Source organism: Protopterus annectens, chromosome 2.part0 (assembly GCF_019279795.1).
Source record: "Protopterus annectens isolate FY-2018-M chromosome 2.part0, PAN1.0, whole genome shotgun sequence".
Classification (NCBI taxonomy): Eukaryota; Metazoa; Chordata; order Ceratodontiformes; family Protopteridae; genus Protopterus; species Protopterus annectens.
Genome location: NC_056728.1, coordinates 281,338,343 through 281,357,735, shown reverse-complemented (window position 1 = coordinate 281,357,735; position 19,393 = coordinate 281,338,343). Strand labels below are relative to the sequence as shown.

The window sequence follows — 19,393 nt, the reverse complement described above, 5'->3', positions numbered from 1 at the left end:
CTCTTTGACTAGATCCCTCTGTAAGCGTGTAAAATGAGTTAAATAGTTCAGGACGCATGGAAAAAGCCGCTGAACTGAAAATGCGCTTCCGTATCTGTCCATGGTCCTAGAATCTTTGTTAGGCGGATGGACAGATGAGGAAGACTCCGACATCTCCTTTTCGTGGCTGCCACCACCATGGCGTCTACTGGAACTCCTTTGGTGAGGTAAGCTTTGTCCTGTGGTGCCGTGATGTACTTATTCGGCTTCCTAGGGACTGGTTCCACCGTGTCAGGAGTCTCCCGCCCCCTTCGAGCAATTAATTCCCTTAACTCATCAAAGGCGGAGTGACCCAGGAGGAGGAAGGACGGGCACCAAATGCCTTCAGCAAAACTGACTCATCCTCAGAAGGGGGGAGGGCTTGCCAGTCACCTCTCTGTTTTAGGATCTCCAAGATGTCAGAAAAAGAGACATCCTCTGTAGGTGACTTAGGGGACCCTTCTGACTCATCTAAATCAGTATCAGATGTCAAGGATTCTTGTGGAGAATCCAAGTGTCTCCTCTTACACAGTCTTTTCCTAGGAACTTCTTCGTGGGAAGCATCCGAAGAAGCCTCTGAGGAAGAGGGGGCACCCTCCAGGGGTGGCTGAGACACTGGTGCCCGACGCTTGGACGTGGCCGTGGGTGCAGAGGAGGATAACGGTCCTTTGTGGGGAGGAGAAGCTGTACCTGCTGATGTGGATGTCTGGGTAGACAACACCTTCCTCATGAGGTCGAAGGCCCCCGGTTCCCGAGTCGAGGTATGCCCCGGTTCCGAAGAAATGGGAAGAATCCCCGAAACAGGAGCCGAAGGCACCGACCCCGAGGACGGAACCGAATCGATCCGTGCGAGGCCCGAGGAGCGTCGGAACGAAACATCGGTCCGACTCGGTCCCGGAACCAAGGACGGATCTTCGCCCCGAGACTCCGGTACGGATCGGATGGAGTCGAGGTAAACGGTGCCGACCGAGAAAAGGACGGTTCTGGCACCGAGGGCTCCACAATCATCAGTTCAGCTTCTTCCGGCTCCGAAGACTGGACAGGTCTCGGAGGAGGAACAGATGGAGATAGTGGCAGGCCTTCAAGTCTCGACATCAACTGAGAGGAGACCGAGATAAGCTTGGACAGGGCCGTATGCTCCATCAGTTTCTGCACCACACGGTCCACGTCGGTGTCGGAAAGGGGCCTAGAAGAACGAGTCGAAGGGATCGAAGGCGGAGCCGACCTCAACAGAGTCGGTGGAGGGAGCTCCGTCACGGTTCCAAGACTCGAGGCTCGAAACTGCCAACAGTTGAACACTCGGCCCGAAGTCTGTGGAACCGGTGATCTAACTAGACCGAAGAGCTCGGAGCCGATGACTTTGGCTCCGGCGCCTTGACCCTTCAAGACTTGGATGCCTGGTCTGAAGCATCCAGAGCCTCCTGGAAAGAGGGTTTCAACAATCCTCTATCCATCAGTTTCCTCGCCTATCTGTCATGACCCTCCCACTAAAAGAGTGACAAATAGAGCAGTCCTCTTGTAAGTGGAGAGGGCCAAGACAGTAGACACAGGAACTGTGGTTGTCTGTGACCGACATCTTTTGGCCACACTGACAACGTTTGAAGCCAGATTTTAATTTCTCAGACATACTGACAAATGAAAGAGACAGTCCAGTCCAGTAAAAGTCAAATCCAGTAACAGTGTCAAATCCGGTAATAAAAAGTCTGTTTGATAATAGCTTAAAAAGCAAGACTACAACAAGTTCCTAGTCAAAAGTGTCAAATCCGGTGATAACTGCTTAAAAAGCAAGACTACAACAAGTTTCTAGTCACAATTGTCCAAGTAGGGGTGGTAGGCCCCGAAAAACTATATACCCGAAAGTTAACTAAGTTAAACTTATTCTAAGGTACCGAGAATTCCTAATCCACTCACACACCTAACTCTTATACTTTAAGTAACTAGATTGAAAGAAAATTTTGAAATTTAAACAGAATAGATAAAAATCTTATCTGTAAAGCCTCGAGCTAGTCTCCAGCGATGCGTATGCAGCAGCGGCAAACTAGATCTGGGGTAAAGGCAGAGGGGGATTGTGGGTATTGGATGTCCTCGAGCTTCTTCTCGATGCAGAGCTTGCAGTCGGCCGGCACGGAGCCGAGGATCGGCTCCGAACCCATGTGTAAGAACAAAGGCGAGATTGAACACTCTCACATCTTTTATTTAAAATGATGCCCACTCAGAGAAATTAAAGAACTTCTTGTGAATACCTCACACAATGGTGTGTCAAAAGGTATCCCTCATGTTCCCTGATATCATCCAGGTGGATCATGTTAGCAACAGCAGCAGCATAAAACAGTGAAGAGTCTTCACTCAGATGTTGGACAAGATATGCTTACTATTGAAGCTGAGGTCCAGGATGGGATGAAAGTTCTACACTCCCCCTTGGAAACAGAAAGAGGTGGCAGTAAAATCTGAGGCCTCATTCTCAAAGAGAGAAAGCCACTACAGTACCTTTCAAGAGAAGAATCAAGGCATATTCTAAGATCTCTGCTGAGATGGCTCGCTCCTTCTGGAAAAAGACCAATAGCTGTTAGAAATAGCTGAGTTCTGGTAGTCTGTAACAAACTTTAAATGCGGAGCCCTGGAATGAAATCAGGACTTTTGAGTGCTGTATCAGCAAGGTCATCTGTCTGGGAAACCTGGCTGACAAATGAAGGAGGCAAAACTATATGACACTTGACGGCCTTCCTCAGTCTGAGAAGGGTCTTCTTACTTGATGGTTGGCCTACTGCAGAGGAAGACAGAGGTAAGGGGGAGATGGTTTACAGTGACTACCAGCCTTCAGGAAGGCATACCTCTTATTTTGGAGATCTTCAGCTAAATCCTAGAAGGACTGCAAGAAAAGAACCATCCCTGAAAAAAAGTAATCCAGAATGGCCTGCCTGAGCTCCTTCTTGAACAAGGAAAGCCTGATCCTTGCACACAGGAAAAACAATGCAGGTAGCCCCAGTAACAATATCAACAAAACCAAAGCTGATGCAAGCCTCATAGTAGACTACCACTGAAGCCATGGACAAAATCTTGGCCTGCTCCTACTTAAACTCCAACTACCCATAGACTAAATTTTTTTCCAGCATCTGATCCATTTTGTGGGACTGGAATCTGGATAAGTGAGACAGACAGCCAAGTGATCCAATTCCCGACACGACACAGTAAAACCCTCTCTATTTCTGTCCAAATCTTCCTTTTGGGGTGGAAAGCTACCACCTCTGCCTTACTGAAAAAAAGTCAGTCTGTTTACCTGATCAAAACATCTGTATACTTTGTTTCTAGAGAGTATCTGCCTTTTTGGCAGCTGAAGAAATAATAACCAGTAGCTTACAGGCGGCAAATACAGCACTTAAAATCACAGGCACTATGACAGGGATGACCCAGGGTACCTCCTATAATATCCTGATACTCCAGGTATTTGTAAGAGAAAAGGAACTAACTACATGGGCCAGCCAGCCAATGGTGCACATCATGATCACAAGGTTTCTCCAAAGTAGGGTCATCCACAGGGGAGCTACATGGTCAGAGCTGGAAATGTCCTTATTCATCACAGAAATGAGAACTTCAGGATCCCCCACTCCAAGTCTCCTTTTTAGGAAAAGGAGAAGAATGAAAACTCACTACAGTGCTGTGTCATTTGCTTGGATAGGCTGCTTTATAGCCAATATGGGTAAGGTTAAAAATGGGATAAGAATGCATACGTGCTGTGGGACAGGGCAAGAGAAGACAGCATTGGGCCTGGTACTGACTTCAGGTCATTTTTCTTCCTCCACAAGGATGTGCTTCATGAGGCCAGCTCTCACTTTTTCTCAGGAGTTACCTGAAGTCAAAGGCCTGGACTAGGAATCCTTCTTACTCAAATGAGCCCTGTTAGATCAGGAGAGGAAGGTCTATGGAGAGGACAGTCCACGTTCCTAAATGTTGCCACCATGCTCTGAGTGGCATGAGACACCACTCCCCAGAAAAAAAATGGCAATGATACGAGACTGCACTTTTTTTCTTCTATGTCCTCTGGTGTCCATTATCTCTCTCTCTCTCTCTCCTGACCCACTAACCTCATTTATTACTTGAGCATGAGGATCAAGCACACAGTGTGGGACCATCATTTACACAGAGGAACAGGATTTTCTTCTTATCCGTCCCACAGTGCTTGGGCAGAACACATTCAATGAGTTGCTAAGAAATAGGCTCCGAAACTGACGTCTGTGCCCCATTATGCAAGGTAATGAAAGCCAAGTGTCCCTTGGAATGTGCACCTTTAGTGCGAGCCCCAGCCTCATCAGGACTTCAAGCACTAAAAGGACAAACACACACATACACACACGATAAACAGGCTCTTCCAGTACCAGGGAAGTTAATCGAATCGCAGTCACCTGGGTCATAGTCATCCCTCTAATGCTGTATGCCACAGAGCTAGATGACAACTCTGGTGATTCAGAATACAGTCAAGACTCACAATATAGAACATCAGTACTGCAGCAATGGTGGGGCAAAGGAATCAACCTCCCCGGGTGCAAAGTGAGGACGAGATCAACAGTTCTTGAAGCACACATTACTTTTCTATGAACTGAAATAATGGTACAGAAAGGCACTTTGATGGTGTTTTTTTCCCCTCTCTTTTTGGTTTTCACTCAAAGAGCTGGGTGTGTGTGGAATGGCTGCTGTAGGAAAGCCTATGGACCATTGGCTCTCCACAGTAAGCTAATATCCTTTTTGACACAGAGTGCTATATGAGCCAGCTACAGATAGTACAGTTGTGTACCTACCATAAATGTAGATGTTCGAGTGTATTCACTGTTGCAGTCATTACACTTGGGTTATCCTGCTGGCAGGTGACCCGCAGTCGACCCGAGTCCCAAAGTCTTGGTCCGGCGTCGGTTGCTGTCGCCTCTTCCCTGACGTCAGTGCGCCAGGGGTATAAAAGTTGCAACCGACGCCATTTTCTTCACTTTTTCTTGCCCCAGATGTCAGGTGCCCCCAGATAGGAAGGCTGGAAAGATAAAATTATGCCAAAAAACATGCATATATTACTATAAACATTTCCTTCATCGACAAGCAAATACACCACATAGGTTGTATAGAGATGAGAAGTAGAGAAAAGTCCCAGCAATGAAAAAAGGGGGATGGTGGGTGGGTAACCTGGACTGCAACAGTGAATACACTCGAACATCTACATTTATGGTAGGTACACAACTGTACTATGTTCATCGTGTTTCACTGTTGCAGTCATTACACTTGGGTAGAATCCCAAAGCTGAGGTTGGGCGGCTGGGTCTAAATTGGATTTGGAGAGGCTACCAGGCCCTGCAGAACTGCAGTGGCAAAGCCTGCTCTGGATTTAGAGTTGAGAGGTAAGTGGTAGTGCTTGGTGAAAGTGTGCACTGAGCTCCAGGTTGCAGCTTCTAAAATGTCTTTGGTTGGTACTCCTCTGAGGAAAGCTGCTGAAGTGGCTGCTGCTCTGGTAGAATGAGGCCTAATGCCCTTAGGCACTGATTTGCCATGTTGCGCATAACAGAAGCGGATGCAGTGTCCTATCCATTTTGAGATTGTCTTCTTTGTAATAGGCTTTCCTTGTGATCCTGCAGCATAGGCTACAAACAGTTGCTCAGTTTTTCTGAAAGCTTTTGCTTTGTCCAAGTAGAATCGTAGCTGTCTGTGTATATCCAAAGCGTGCAAAAGTCTCTCCCCTTTATTCTGGGGATTTGGGTAAAACGTAGGTAAATGAATGGTTTGGTTTTAAGGCCACATTGGAGACCACTTTTGGCATGAATGTTGGGTTTGTCCTAAGAGAAACCCTGTCCTGATGAAAAATGAGGAAAGGTTCCCCAGCCATTAATGCCTGTAACTCTGAGACTCTTCTTGCTGAAGTTATTGCTAGGAGGAGAGCAGTTTTCCATGATAAGAATTTTAGATCAGCTGTGCTGGCTGGTTCAAAAGGAGGCAGTGTGAGTTTTTCTAAAACAAAATTGAGGTCCCAAGTAGGTACTGGTGCTCTCCTTGGGGGTCTTATATTTTTTGCCCCTCTGAGGTACTGTCGTAGTAGAGGATGTGAAAAAATAGGAGGTTCCATATTGTAATGAGCTGAAATGGCAGAGGCATGGATTTTAATACATGAGAAAGATAAGCCTTTGTCCAGCATCTCAGTTAGGTACTGTAAAATCTGAGATATATTAGGGACAAGTGGTTCGAGCCCTTGTGCCTGGTTCCAAACACAGAATCTCTTCTATTTTTCTGCATAAGATTTCCTAGTGCTGGTCCTCCTGGCTTCTAAAATGACATCCATAACAGCTTTAGAGAGAGGTGCAGTCTGAGTGGCTACATTATCTGCCATGCTGCCAGGTTTATGGGTTCTGAGTTGACTGTGCAGAATCTGATTGTTTTGTTGTGTCAGAAGACGAGGGATTTGAGGTAGAAGCCAAGCTGGGCCTTGAGACAAACTCTTTAAAATTGGGTACCAGTGCAGGCGTGGCCAGTCTGGGGCAATCAGGATCATTTTTGGCCTTTCTTGTCTGACTTTTAGTAACACCTTGGTGAGAAGAGGCATCGGAGGGAAGGCATAAACTGTCAGGCCTTTCCAGCTGAATGATAGAGCATCCACTTTCCATGCTTGAGAGTGATAAATTCTTGTGCAAAATTTCTGTATTTGGTAATTGTGAGGGGAGGCAAAAAGATCCATGTCTGGGCGTCCCCATTTCCTTGTTATCATGCTGAACACTTGTGGATTTAGCTTCCATTCGTGAGGATCCATGAGATTTCTGCTTAGTTAGTCTGCCAGTGTATTTTTTGTTCCTGGCAGGAATTGTGCCTGCAGATGTACTTGATAGGTCAGTGCTGTGTTCCACAAAGTCATGGCTTGCCTGCATAGGGGGTAGAAATGTGTGCCCCCTTGCTTGTTTATGTACCACATAACTGTGATATTGTCCGTCTTTATTAATAGTTGTCCTGGATGTAGTAGGTCCTTGAAAGCTGTCAGGGCATTCTGTACAGCTAGCATTTCTTTTTGATTGATGTGAAGATGCATTTGTTCCTTGGGCCACGTGCCCTGAATACATTTTCCTGCCATATGTGCCCCCCAGGCATAATCCGATGCATCCGTTGTTATTTTCTGCCTGGCTGTGGGTAAGGTGAAAGGCTGTCCCTTGTTGTGGTGACACAGTCCTGGGACCACCATCGAAACTCCTGTTGTAGGCAGGGAATTAAAGTTATGATTGTCTCCAGGCTGTGACAATGCTGAGTCCAAACACTTTTTAGATACCATTGTAGTTTCCTCATATGCAGTTTTGCATACGGAATTAGTAGAATGCAGGATGCCATGAAGCCCAGGGCCTGCAGAATTTTTCTTGCAGGGAGCTGGGTTTTTGTTGCCATTATTTGAAAGTAATGAGTCAGTTGCCTTTGTTTGTCTGGCATGAGATAAGCCATCTGGGCAGTTGTATTTAAGCTTGCACCCAGGAATATTATCTCTTGAGAGGGCACTAGTTTTGATTTATTTTCGTTTACTGTGTACCCTAGGCAAATTAGCAATCTTTTTACAAACGCCAGATGCTTTAGAAGAATGTCCTTGCTCTCTGCTTGAATAAGGCAGTCGTCCAAGTAGGGATATATTTGAATTCCTTTTTGTCTGCAAAATGCAATTACTGGTGCCAGGCATTTTGTGAAGACCCTGGGTGCAGTAGATAAGCCAAAGGGCAGTGCAGAGAATTGGTAATGCATTGAGCCTGCTATGAATCTGAGGTATCTTCTGCAAGATTGCCTGATTGGGACATGCAGGTATGCCTCCTTGAGGTCCAAAGTAACTAGCCAAGCCTTCTTGCCCAGCATGGGCAGAAGTTGCTGTAGTGTTAACATTTTGAATTTTGAAACATCCAGGAATGTATTTAGGATTGACAGGTCCAGTATTGGTCTCCAGGCTTTGTCCTTTCTGGGTACTAAGAAAAGTCTTGAGTAAAATCCTTGTCCCTGTTCTTGCTGTGGAACTTTTTGAATAGCTCCCATGTCCATAAGAGCAGCAATCTGTTTTTATGCCTCTGCCCATTGGTTTTGTGGCAGGTCTGGCATACCTTTTGGTTTTGGAAGCGTGTAGAAGTGGAACCTGTAACCCTGAGAAACAATATTCAGCACCCATTGGTCCTGGGTGATCATGTGTCAATTTTTTGAGAAAAGTGCTAGCTTTCCCCCTAGGGGTGCTGTCAAAAGGTAAGTGCTTGGAATCTGTAGTGGAAAGTCATTGGGACTGTTTCCTATAAAGTTGTGATTTGTCTTCCCCTCCTTTGGGGGCTGAAGCACCCCATTGTTTAGGTCTGGAGGAGCCTTGGGGCTGAGATCTGCCTCTTTGTGGCCTGTCTGACACTGGAAAGGACCAATTTTTTGAAGGCCAGTTTCTGCTAAATCTAGGTGGTTGAACCTGTAAGAAATCTTTCACTGTCTGCATTGATTTTGCTTTATCCTCCATTTTCTTTAACACCTCTTCTGCCTTAACACCAAACAAAGTATCATGCTGTAGTGGAGCATCCAATAATTTTACTTTAACATGGTCAAGTAAACTTTTGTTCTTTCAACCAAGCATGCCTTCGAATAACAGAGCCTGTAACTGCGGCTCTACAAGAAGCCTCTAATGAATCAAAACCATATTGCAGAGTATGCTTTCCCACTTGTTCTATTGCATGCAATAAATCCTGCATTTCCCTACTGTCAGGACTTTCTGAATTTGAAACCATTTTCAGGTTTAACAATGACATGAGGTACTGTTGATATTTAAGCATGTGAAACTGGCAGTTTAAAGCTCTTACAGCTAAAGTAGCAGAAGTGTAAACTTTTTTCCCGCATCTGTCCAGAACTCTGGAATCCCTATCCGAGGGGACAGGATTTTTAGCAGTGGAAGCCTTAACCCCTTTAGGACCCTGAGAAATTGTTTCTGGGTCTGCAGCGGGGTTTTTGTAAAGAAATGTATGAGAGTCAGGGACCCTGTAGTACCTGTCTGGCTTGACTGGTGCAGGGGGTAAGGAATCAGGAGACAGACTGGATTCAGAAAAAAACATCATCAACAATATCAAGCACAGGGGGGATAGCCAGGGGCCTGTGCTGAGGCAATAAAAGGAAGTCTCTGAGCCTTTTCTTGGATTCTGAATAATCCTGGCTCTCCCAATGGAAATGCTCACTCATGGTGTGCAGGGTTTCCCCAAAGGAATAATCCTCAGGCGGAGAGGCTGAAGGTATAGACTCTTCTGCATCAGAGTCCTCATAGGGAGGGAGAGAATATCCCTAATCAGAAGAGGAATCAGAGGAAATGGAAACCTGGTCAGAAGAATCATAGTCAGTGTCTTGCCTAGGCCTTTTGTCAGGAGGGGGATGGGAACCCCTGATTAAAGTAATTAGGTCTTCGGCCATTTTATGCATCTGTTTCTTTGGCATGGATGAGTGTTCTGGAGAATGTTGTACTTGTTTCCTCGTCTTTAATGGTGTTTTTGACTTTGCCTTTGCTGCTGTAGTGGGCTTAATTGTAAGCTGTGAAGGTCTGAAAACACCCTCAGAAGCCGATGTCTGCTCAGCGGTTCCGGACCCATCTGAGGATATAGTTTCCGTAGGCCCAATACCTTGAGTTTCCACAGGCCTCGGTGTCTCCACGTGGCTGTCGGTTATGGCCTGTGGCTCTGAGTTAGCGGGTGTCAGGGGCTGCGAAAGCGCCTCACTGAGAACCAGCAACTGGCCTAGGAGAGGCTTCGTCGTTGGTTTTGGACCTCAGATGCCTGTCCTTTTCTTTGTCTTTGCGTTTTTTATAAATTCCGGTTGTCGGTTGTTCCGACGGCATTATGTAATTAAACCTTCGGCCAAAATAATGTAAAGCAAAATCAAACCGACGTTTAATAGTGCGTTTATTGAATCTAGCACAAAACCGACAACTAGTAACGTCGTGGTCAGGGCCTAGGCAAGGAATAAGAGTGAAAGTCCTTATGAGGTATTTGCTTCCCACAAGAAATACAATTATTAACTTTTACTGACATCGGTCTGGAGCAAGAAAAAGTTTCCCCAATGGGGTACTTAGCTTTATTGAAGACTTTGGTTCTGAAACTCAAATTTGAAATCTCAGGAGTCGGCCAACCAGCACTTGCGAACTGCTTTTGCTTCGGGCACAGCGCGGCAAGAAAGACTGAAGAAAATGGCGTCGGTTGCAACTTTTATACCCCTGGCACACTGACATCAGGGAAGAGGCGACAGCAACCGACGCTTTGGAACTCGGGCCGACTGCGGGTCACCTGCCAGCAGGATAACCCAAGTGTAATGACTGCAACAGTGAAACACGATGAACATCCCCAGGACACACACCTTCAAAGTGGTTGCTAGAGGTCCAGCTCTCACAGATCCTTCAATGTCTGCTGTAGAAGATGGTGTGCATATACTCACAGACTTGCTTGTCAAGGGTGAAGATATAACACATGGAACTGAGGTGCCATCTTCAGGTAGACTTATTTAAACGAGGGTATGACCAGTGCATGCTAACCAGTTCCTCCACCTTCTGAAATGACTCCAGCTTGAGTCCGAGAATGGGTAAAGGACCTTTTAAGCAGATCCTTTTAATAGAAGTGAAGTAGGCCAACAGCTCGTTTCTTGTCTTGGGTATTGCTGTTTAAACTGGCAATTACTGCAGTAAAGACAAGGCAAGGGCAGATCATGATCTGCTGGCCATACTAATACTTCCTTAACTTAAATCAAATGCAGGAACCTTTGCAGGACAAATGTCAAGACTGAGATCAAAGTGTGCAATGGTAATAAAACAAATGGAGGGAGCTGGAGATTGACATGTTCTACTAATGCAATGCAATGTCAAATTTTATGAACTAATATAAACAGAAAAGGATACCGAAATTGAAGGCCTACTAAGAAGGGTCCCCAGCATTAGATCTGCACTGCGCTTCCTTCACCTTTAAGCTATACTTCCATTCCTTCAAACTGGGAGTACTCTGATCTACTGCCTTCTCTAAAAGTCTCAAACATTTCAGTCCATTTTTGTGACTTCCATGAACTGGGCTGCATTCCAACTCCTAACCAGACTTTTACTGGCACACTACTACAACTTCAAAACATGAGCAAACTAAAAACTTATGTAAACAGGCAAAAATTTCTAAAGCAGAAGGAACTTCCTCCCATTCTGTCACCAAGAGGGGCCAAGTTTCATGCTACTTGTGCTTCAGTTGCACACTCATCTATGACTGGCAACATATATCCTCTAAACAACCTTCTATCTTTTACGTAGCTACCTTAGGTCTTCTCAACTTGACTATAACTGACTTATGATACCACTTCACAATCACGTCAGTTAAGTAACTATTTCATTTTCTTCTGCATTCGACTGTAAATCATGCCTGTATTCTCCATAAATGTCTCTGACCATAGAGCCATTACTGCTTTACAAAACTATGGATCTTGCTTCACTTAGTCGGTTATCATGTAACTTTGAGCTACTGCTTTTCTTTTCAATTTGTTTGAAACTTTTGTAATTGCATGAAACTTTTGAAATGATATGTTAATGTTATTGTAACCCTTGGAGATTTTCTCCCCGGGCCTCCACTGAAAATGGACTGGTTTCTGGCCCAGTGGACTTTCCCGGTAAACAAATGTCAATAAATAAATATGCTCCTTGATCTAGCAAAGACTTGAGTACGTCCTGTGTTTCCAGATATTCACATTAGTTCTTTGGGCCACTACTCGGAGAGAGAGAGAAAGATGATGAGAAACACTTTGCTCTGGACTTTTTATGGGCCTAAAATATGAAATGTAGTGGACACTATGATATAGGGGTTAGTGAGACAAACTCTTGAAAATGGTGTGCATGGGGTAGCTTACTAATGAAGAACCGCCACAAAATGAAAAAAGCACTGAGTTAGGCTTTATCTATATGTGATAATGACAATACATAAAATATGCTACCAGGTGGGCAAAGTTGTAAGTAGTACGTAATAGTCATTAAATGTTGTGACTACCTTCTAACCTGTCAGGTAAAGTGATTTACTGAGATCCTTTCTGGGAGCTTGAAATGCATTTAGCTTCCAGCACACTGGCAGATGGCACAGATGTCCACAAGCCACAGGCCTGAAGTGTGATTAGCTACAAGTCTTAAGCATGTTCTTTGGCTGCTTACCTTATACAGCAATAAACAAACTGTTCCTTCCTTTTTGACTTTGTGACTCTACCATTCAGTTTGTAAGCAGGAAAGGTAAAAAGAAGTTATGTACTTAACATAACGTTCCATGTGAGTTTTTCATCTCGCCTTCATTCTTTACTGATGGGTTCGGAGCCGATTCCTCAGCTCCGATATGGCCAATCGCAAAGCTTGGGGTCTTCAAATAGCTTGAGGCCAAGTCCCTATCCCATGATGCACCTGTGAATTACCTCAGATCTTGTTTGCTGCGTATACTAATACCATATGTCATTCTTCCACTCCCAGAGAAAAATAATAGAAGTTTTGAATAACCAGGATGGATTCAGCATCTCGGTCATCTATCAGCCCAGGAGGCGGTAGGAGGGAGGGACGTAAGAATAAAGGCAAGATGAACAACTTACATGGAACGTTATGGTAAATACATAACTTCTTTATGTGAAGTTGTTCAATCTCACCGTTCATTCTTTACTGATGGGTAGCGTCCCAAGCACCATCAATCTCGGGTGGCTCACGGGAGTATATTTCTCAGAACCGTGGATCCAAAGGAGGCCCTGTCAACATTGTAATGAGTGATAAAGGTATGAGGTTTTGACCAAGTGGCTGCTGCACAAATGTTATCAATGGGAAGCCTGGCAGAAAAGGCAGATGGCGAGTGAGCTTTAATCTCGTGTTGCAGAGGCATATTGGCAGCTGAATAGGCAAAGGTGATACAATCAGATAACCATTTAGACAGAGTTGTTTTAGCCACTGGTCTCCCTTTCCTGGAGTCTGAGAATGAAACAAAAAGCTGGTCTGATTTCCTGAAATCTTTTGTTCTATCCAAATAAAATTTGAGCTGTCTGTGAACATGAAGTTTGTGCAGCATATACTCTTAAATTGTTAGAATGACTGGGGAAGAAAACTGGCAAATCAATAACTTGGTTGAGGTTGGTTTCAGTGCCAACTTTGGACAAGAATGAGGGATTTGTTCTAAGTGATACTCTGTCAGCATGAAATATCAAATAGGGAGGCTTGATGAATAAAGCCTGAAGCTCTGACACTCTGCGGGCAGAAGTAATAGCTACCAGAAAGATGGTCTTCCAAGACAAAAATCTGAGATCACAAGATGAAGCTGGATCAAATGGCAGAAGAATTATACGTGAAAGCATAAAATTTAGATTCCATGGAGAATAGGGAGATTTCACAGGTGGTCTAATATGAAAAGTCCCTTTGAGAAAGGCTTTGGATAAAGTACAGTTTTGTACCTACCATAAATGTAGATGTTCGAGTGCTAATACAGCTGCAGTAATCACAGATGGGTTCTCTGCCGTCAGGCGGGTCCTCGGTCGGCCGAATTCCAAAGTCTAGGACAGCGTCGGTTGTTGTCGCCTTCTTTCCTGACGTCAGTGCGACAGGGGTATATAAGACACAGCCGACGCCATTTTCTCCAGTCTTTTTTGCCGTGCGGTGCCTGAAGCAGAAGCAGTTCGCAAGTGCCGGTCGGCCAGCTCCTGAAATTATGAAAATTTGGAAACCGAAGTCTTCTTTAAAGCTAAGTACCCCGTTGGGGAAACTTTTCTTGCCTCAGACCGATGTCAGACAAAGTTAACAATTGTATTTCTTGTGGGAAGCAAATACCGCATAAGGATTTCCATTCCCTCTGCATACCTTGTTTAGGCCCAGACCACGACGTCTCGGGCTGTCGCTTTTGCGCTACTTTCAATAAACGCACTATTAAGAGTCGGGCTGAGTTCGCCCAGCACTTTTTTGGTAAAGCTTTTGATTATAAAATGTCATCGGAGACTCCGACTACCGTTTTGTCCAAAAAACGCAAGGACAAAGACCGACACGCGAGGTCCGCGGTCTCCACCGACACCACGCCAAAACTGGCTACACGTGGTCCGGTTCTCAGCAAGGCGCCTACGCAGCCCCTGACTACCGACGACACTTCTCTGGCGGTGTCTTCTGTAACCGAGACCGCAGGTGCCTCGGCCCATACCCAGACTACAGTTACCGAAGCCACTGTGAGTGTTGAGCCTCCTAATGTGGACAGGTCCACTTCCACCCATGGTGTCTTTAGACCCTCATCTTCCTTTTCCATAAAGGCATTTACTAAGTCCAAATCAGCCATGCATCCCAAGAGGCCTGTTGCACAGGGCCTATCTCCAGGCCCCATGCCTAAAAAGCAGAAGATTCTCCCTCTTCTGACCAGGGCTCCATTATTTCAGAACATTCTGATGAAGAGGAACACTCGTACTCCCCTTTTGAAGATTCTGATGCAGAGCAGTCCATTCCTTCTGTATCTCCCCCAGAGGATTTTTCTTTTGGGGAAACCTTGCATACCTTGAGGGAACACTTCCATTGGGAAGGCCAAGACTTTTCTGATTCCAAGAAAAGACTTAGGGAATTCCTTTTGCTACCTCAGCACAGACCTCTGGTGATATCTCCTGTCTTGGACATACTTGATGATGTTTACTCGGAGGCTTGCCTTAATCCGGATTCCCTGCCTCCTGCCCCAGTCAAGCCTGATAGGTACTACAGAGTTCCTAACTCTCACCAATTTCTTTACAATAGCCATAATGCTGACCCTGAAACCATTTCTCAAGGCCCCAAGGGAATGAAGGCCTCTACTGCTAAGAATCCACTACCTTCCGAAAGAGAGTCTAGATCCTTAGAAAGGTGGGGAAAAAGGTATATACCTCGGCCACCCTAGCCATGAGGGCCTTAAATTGTCAGTTCCATATGCTTAAATATCAGCAGTTTCTGTTATCACAATTAAGGAATAAAATGTCACAACCTGAACAACCAGATTTGAAGGAGTTGCAGGATATGATGCATAGTGCAGAACAAGTGGGTAAACACACCTTACAATGTGGCTATGATGCTCTAGAGGCCTCAAGTAGAGCTGCTGTTACAGGATCAGTCATTCATAGACATGCCTGGCTTAGGGAACAAACCTCGCCTGATCATGTTAAAGCTAAACTACTAGATGCTCCTTTACAAAAGGATGTATTATTTGGTACTAATGCTGAGGAGATACTACGGAAAATGGAAGAAAAAGCTAAATCTATGCAAACTGTCAAAGCTTTTCTACAGGTTCAACCACCACGTTTTAGCAGAAATTGGCCTTCAAAAAACTGGTCCTTTCCAGCCACGGACAAACCCCAAAGAGGTAGATACAGGCGCACAAGGGGCAGAGGACAATCTCAAGGATCATATAGAGGCAGACAATGGCAAACTCCAGCACCAAGAGGTGGCGAAGACAGTGCACAACAATACAGGAAACAAAACCAATGACTTTCCCCTTTTCATGCCAAGCAAGTCTCAGCTGGCAGCACCCTTGGGAGGAAAGCTGGCATTATTTACAAGAAATTGGCATATTATCACAACAGACAAATGGATCCTGGACATCATAAACAGAGGCTACAGATTTCATTTTCACACTCTTCCAAAAATGAGAGGCATGCCGAACCTGCCACACAATCAAAGGGCAGAGGCTCAAATGCAAATTTCAAAGCTCATGGACATGAAAGCTATTAAAGAGGTACCTACTCACGAACAAGGTCAAGGTTTTTATTCCAGACTATTCCTGCTACCAAGGAAAGGAACCGACTGGAGACCCATTTTGGACTTATCCATCCTAAACACATTTCTACTGCACCAAAATTCAAGATGCTCACCTTACAGCAGCTTCTTCCCATGCTGGGCAAGGAGTTTTGGCTGGTAACATTGGACCTCAAGGAGGCATACCTGCATGTCCCAATCAGACAAAGCTGCAGAAGATACCTCAGATTTCTTGCAGGTTCAATCCACTATCAATTCTCTGCATTGCCCTTTGGTTTATCTACTGCGCCCAGAGTATTCACGAAATGCCTGGCATCAGTAATTGCCTACTGCAGACTTCAAGGGATGCAAATTTACCCTTATTTGGACGATTGCCTGATCCAAGCGGACAGCAAACACATACTTCTGGAACATCTGGCTTATGTAACACGGTTATTGAATTCTCTGGGATACACAGTCAAAGAGAAATCCAGGCTAACACCATCTCAGAAAATAACTTTCCTGGGTGCCAACTTGGACACAAACACCCAGATGGCCTATCTTATGCCAGAAAAACAGGGGCAACTAACTCAGTACTTCAAAATACTAGCAAATTGTACCAGGCTAACTGCAAGGAAAATCCTGCAGGCTCTGGGCTTCATGGCATCTTGCATTCTTCTAATCCCATGTGCAAAGTTGCATATGAGGAAACTTCAATGGTACCTAAAAAACCTATGGTCTCAACACAGCCACAGTTTGGAAACAATAATACCAATAATCCCATGTTTGCAACAGGAATTTCTATGGTGGGCCCAAGCATGCCAAACAAACACAGGTCTACCATTCTGCAAGCCTCAAGCAAATCAAGTCATCACAACAGACGCCTCAGACTACGCCTGGGGGGCACACATGACAGACAGGTGCATTCAGGGCAAATGGTCCCAAAAGGAAAACACCTTCACATCAATCAAAAGGAAATGCTAGCAGTGATAAATGCATTTACAGCTTTCAAGGACCTCCTGCATCCAGGGCAATTATTGATAAGAACAGACAACACCACAGTAATGTGGTACATAAACAAACAAGGAGGAACACATTCATACCCCCTGTGCAGGCTAGCCATGTCACTTTGGAACTTGGCTCTGGAATGGCAAATCGAACTTCAAGCACAGTACCTGCCAGGATTGGAAAACACACTGGCAGACAATCTAAGCAGAAATATGACAGACCCACACGAATGGAAGTTGCATCCTCAAGTGTTTACAAAGATAATTCAAGCGTGGGGAAGGCCAGACCTAGATCTCTTTGCCTCCCACAGGAATCATCAATTGACAAAGTTCTGCTCAAGGACCTTCCATCCAAAGGCCTGGAGAGTGGACGCCCTTTCTTTCAGTTGGGCAGCACGGACAGTTTACGCCTTCCCACCTTTGCCTCTTCTGCCCAAGGTGCTCTTGAAAGCAAGAGCAGACAGACCGAAGATGATACTGATTGCTCCAGATTGGCCAAGACAACACTGGTACCCACTCCTGAGGAGCCTAACACATACTCCTCCCTGAACCCTACCTCTAATGCCTCTTCTACTGACTCAGCACAGCTACAAAACTCTTCACAGTCAGCTGAAAACACTCAATCTGGCTGCATGGAAAATTCCTTAACACCACAACAGACCCTACTCTCCAAAGAGGTACAGGATGTCATTTTGGAGGCCAGAAGGCCATCTACTAGAAAGGCTTACTCCGCAAAATGGAAACGGTTTTGCGCTTGGAATGAGAAAAAAGGACAGGATCCTAGAAAACTGAATTTGTCTCAGACATTACAGTATCTAGCTGAGCTGTTGAACAGTGGACTTTCATTTTCCTCCATCAAAATTCATGCCTCAGCCATTTCTGCAGAACACAACACTGATCCACCCTTATTCTCTCACCCACTCTTAAGACAGTTCCTCAGAGGGGCTAAGAATATAAGACCTCCAAGGAAACAACCAGTACCAGCCTGGGATCTTAATTACATTCTAGAAAAATTAACATTGCCCCCCTTTGAACCAGCTGCCTCAACAGATTTGCAATATTTGTCCTGGAAAACAGCTTTCCTTCTGGCCATTACCTCAGCTCGTAGGGTTTCGGAACTACAAGCCCTCATGGCTGTGCAGCCCTTTCTCATCTTCCATCAGGACAGGGTTTCCCTACGAACCAACCCATCATTTATGCCTAAGGTAGTATCCAGGGTAGCTTTAAATCAGGCCATACACTTACCTACCTTTTACCCCAATCCTCAAAACAAAGGGAAAGGCTGCTACATTCCTTAGACATCCATAGACAGCTACGTTACTATTTGGACAGAACAAAGCCTTTCAGGAAATCAGAACAACTCTTTGTGTCCTATGCTGTAGGAGCTCAAGGGAAGCCAATTTCCAAACAGACAATTTCAAAATGGATAGGCCACTGCATACGGTTTTGTTACTCCTTTCATGGCAAATCTGTTCCTACAGGCATCAGATCCCACTCCACAAGGGCCACAGCTACCTCTACAGCCTTCCTCAGAGGAGTCCCTACCAAAGATATTTTGGAGGCAGCCACCTGGAGTTCTGTGCATACCTTCACAAAACACTACCACCTGCCTTTATACTCCAAAACTAGAGCAGGCTTTGCCACTGCTGTGTTGCAGGGCATTCTGGCTCTTCCCATTTCCACCTAGTGCCTACCACCCTGTGCGTAGCTTTGGGATTCTACCCATCTGTGATTACTGCAGCTGTATGCACGATGAACATAGTACAGTTTTGTACCTACCATAAATGTAGATGTTCGAGTGCTAATACAGCTGCAGTACAGGTTTCCCTCCCTCCTTCCCCTCTTGGTAAAGGCCTAGTGGCTAACACCTCCTCATACAACCTGATTGGGTTATCCTTCTATGGTGTATTTGCTTGCAACTACTGATTTTTGATTATATTGCATTGCATGATTATATATATAATTTATGTATTGCCTTCCTTCTGGGGGCACCTGACATCTGGAGCAAGAAAGACTGAAGAAAATGGCGTCGGCTGTGTCTTATATACCCCTGTCGCACTGACATCAGGAAAGAAGGCGACAACAACCGACGCCGGACCTAGACTTTGGAATTCGGCCGGCCGAGGACCCGCCTGACGGCAGAGAACCCATCTGTGATTACTGCAGCTGTATGCACGATGAACATCTTGTGAGACATGATATTCAATCCTTCAAATACAAGATGAAAATTAGAAATAGCACCCAATTAAACCCGAACAGTTGCTTCTGCAGCTCCTTTGTTAAAAATCATAGTCAAGAATTCTAAGATGGAAGCCATAGTGGCTTGGTAAGGATCAATATTATTTTTAGAAGACCATAGAGAAAATTTCTTCCATTTGCTAAGATACAGCTTTCTAGTAGAAGATTTATGAGAGGACAAAGGGATCTGTTTTGTCTCACTGGAAAGGTTATGGAACCTGGCTATGATGGGAACTGGAGTAGCCAAGCTGTCAGCTTCAGGGACTGCAGAGAGGGATGAAGGTCCCCAAACGGGTGTGTCAGAAGATCTGGAACTGGGTCTAAAATCCAAGGATTTTCCAAAAGATGAAGTTGAAGGAAGGGGAATCAAATCTGACAAGGCCAATGGGGGGCTATAAGAATGATGGTCCTTCCCAGAGATTTTG

General features: G+C 45.1%; 1 protein-coding gene across 7 annotated transcripts in view; it reads right to left on the bottom strand.

Moving 5' to 3' along the window:
- The window catches only part of CSNK1G3 (casein kinase 1 gamma 3), a 2,843,512-nt gene that overhangs the window by 64,355 nt on the left and 2,759,764 nt on the right, over nt 1-19,393 (bottom strand). The window lies entirely within an intron of this gene.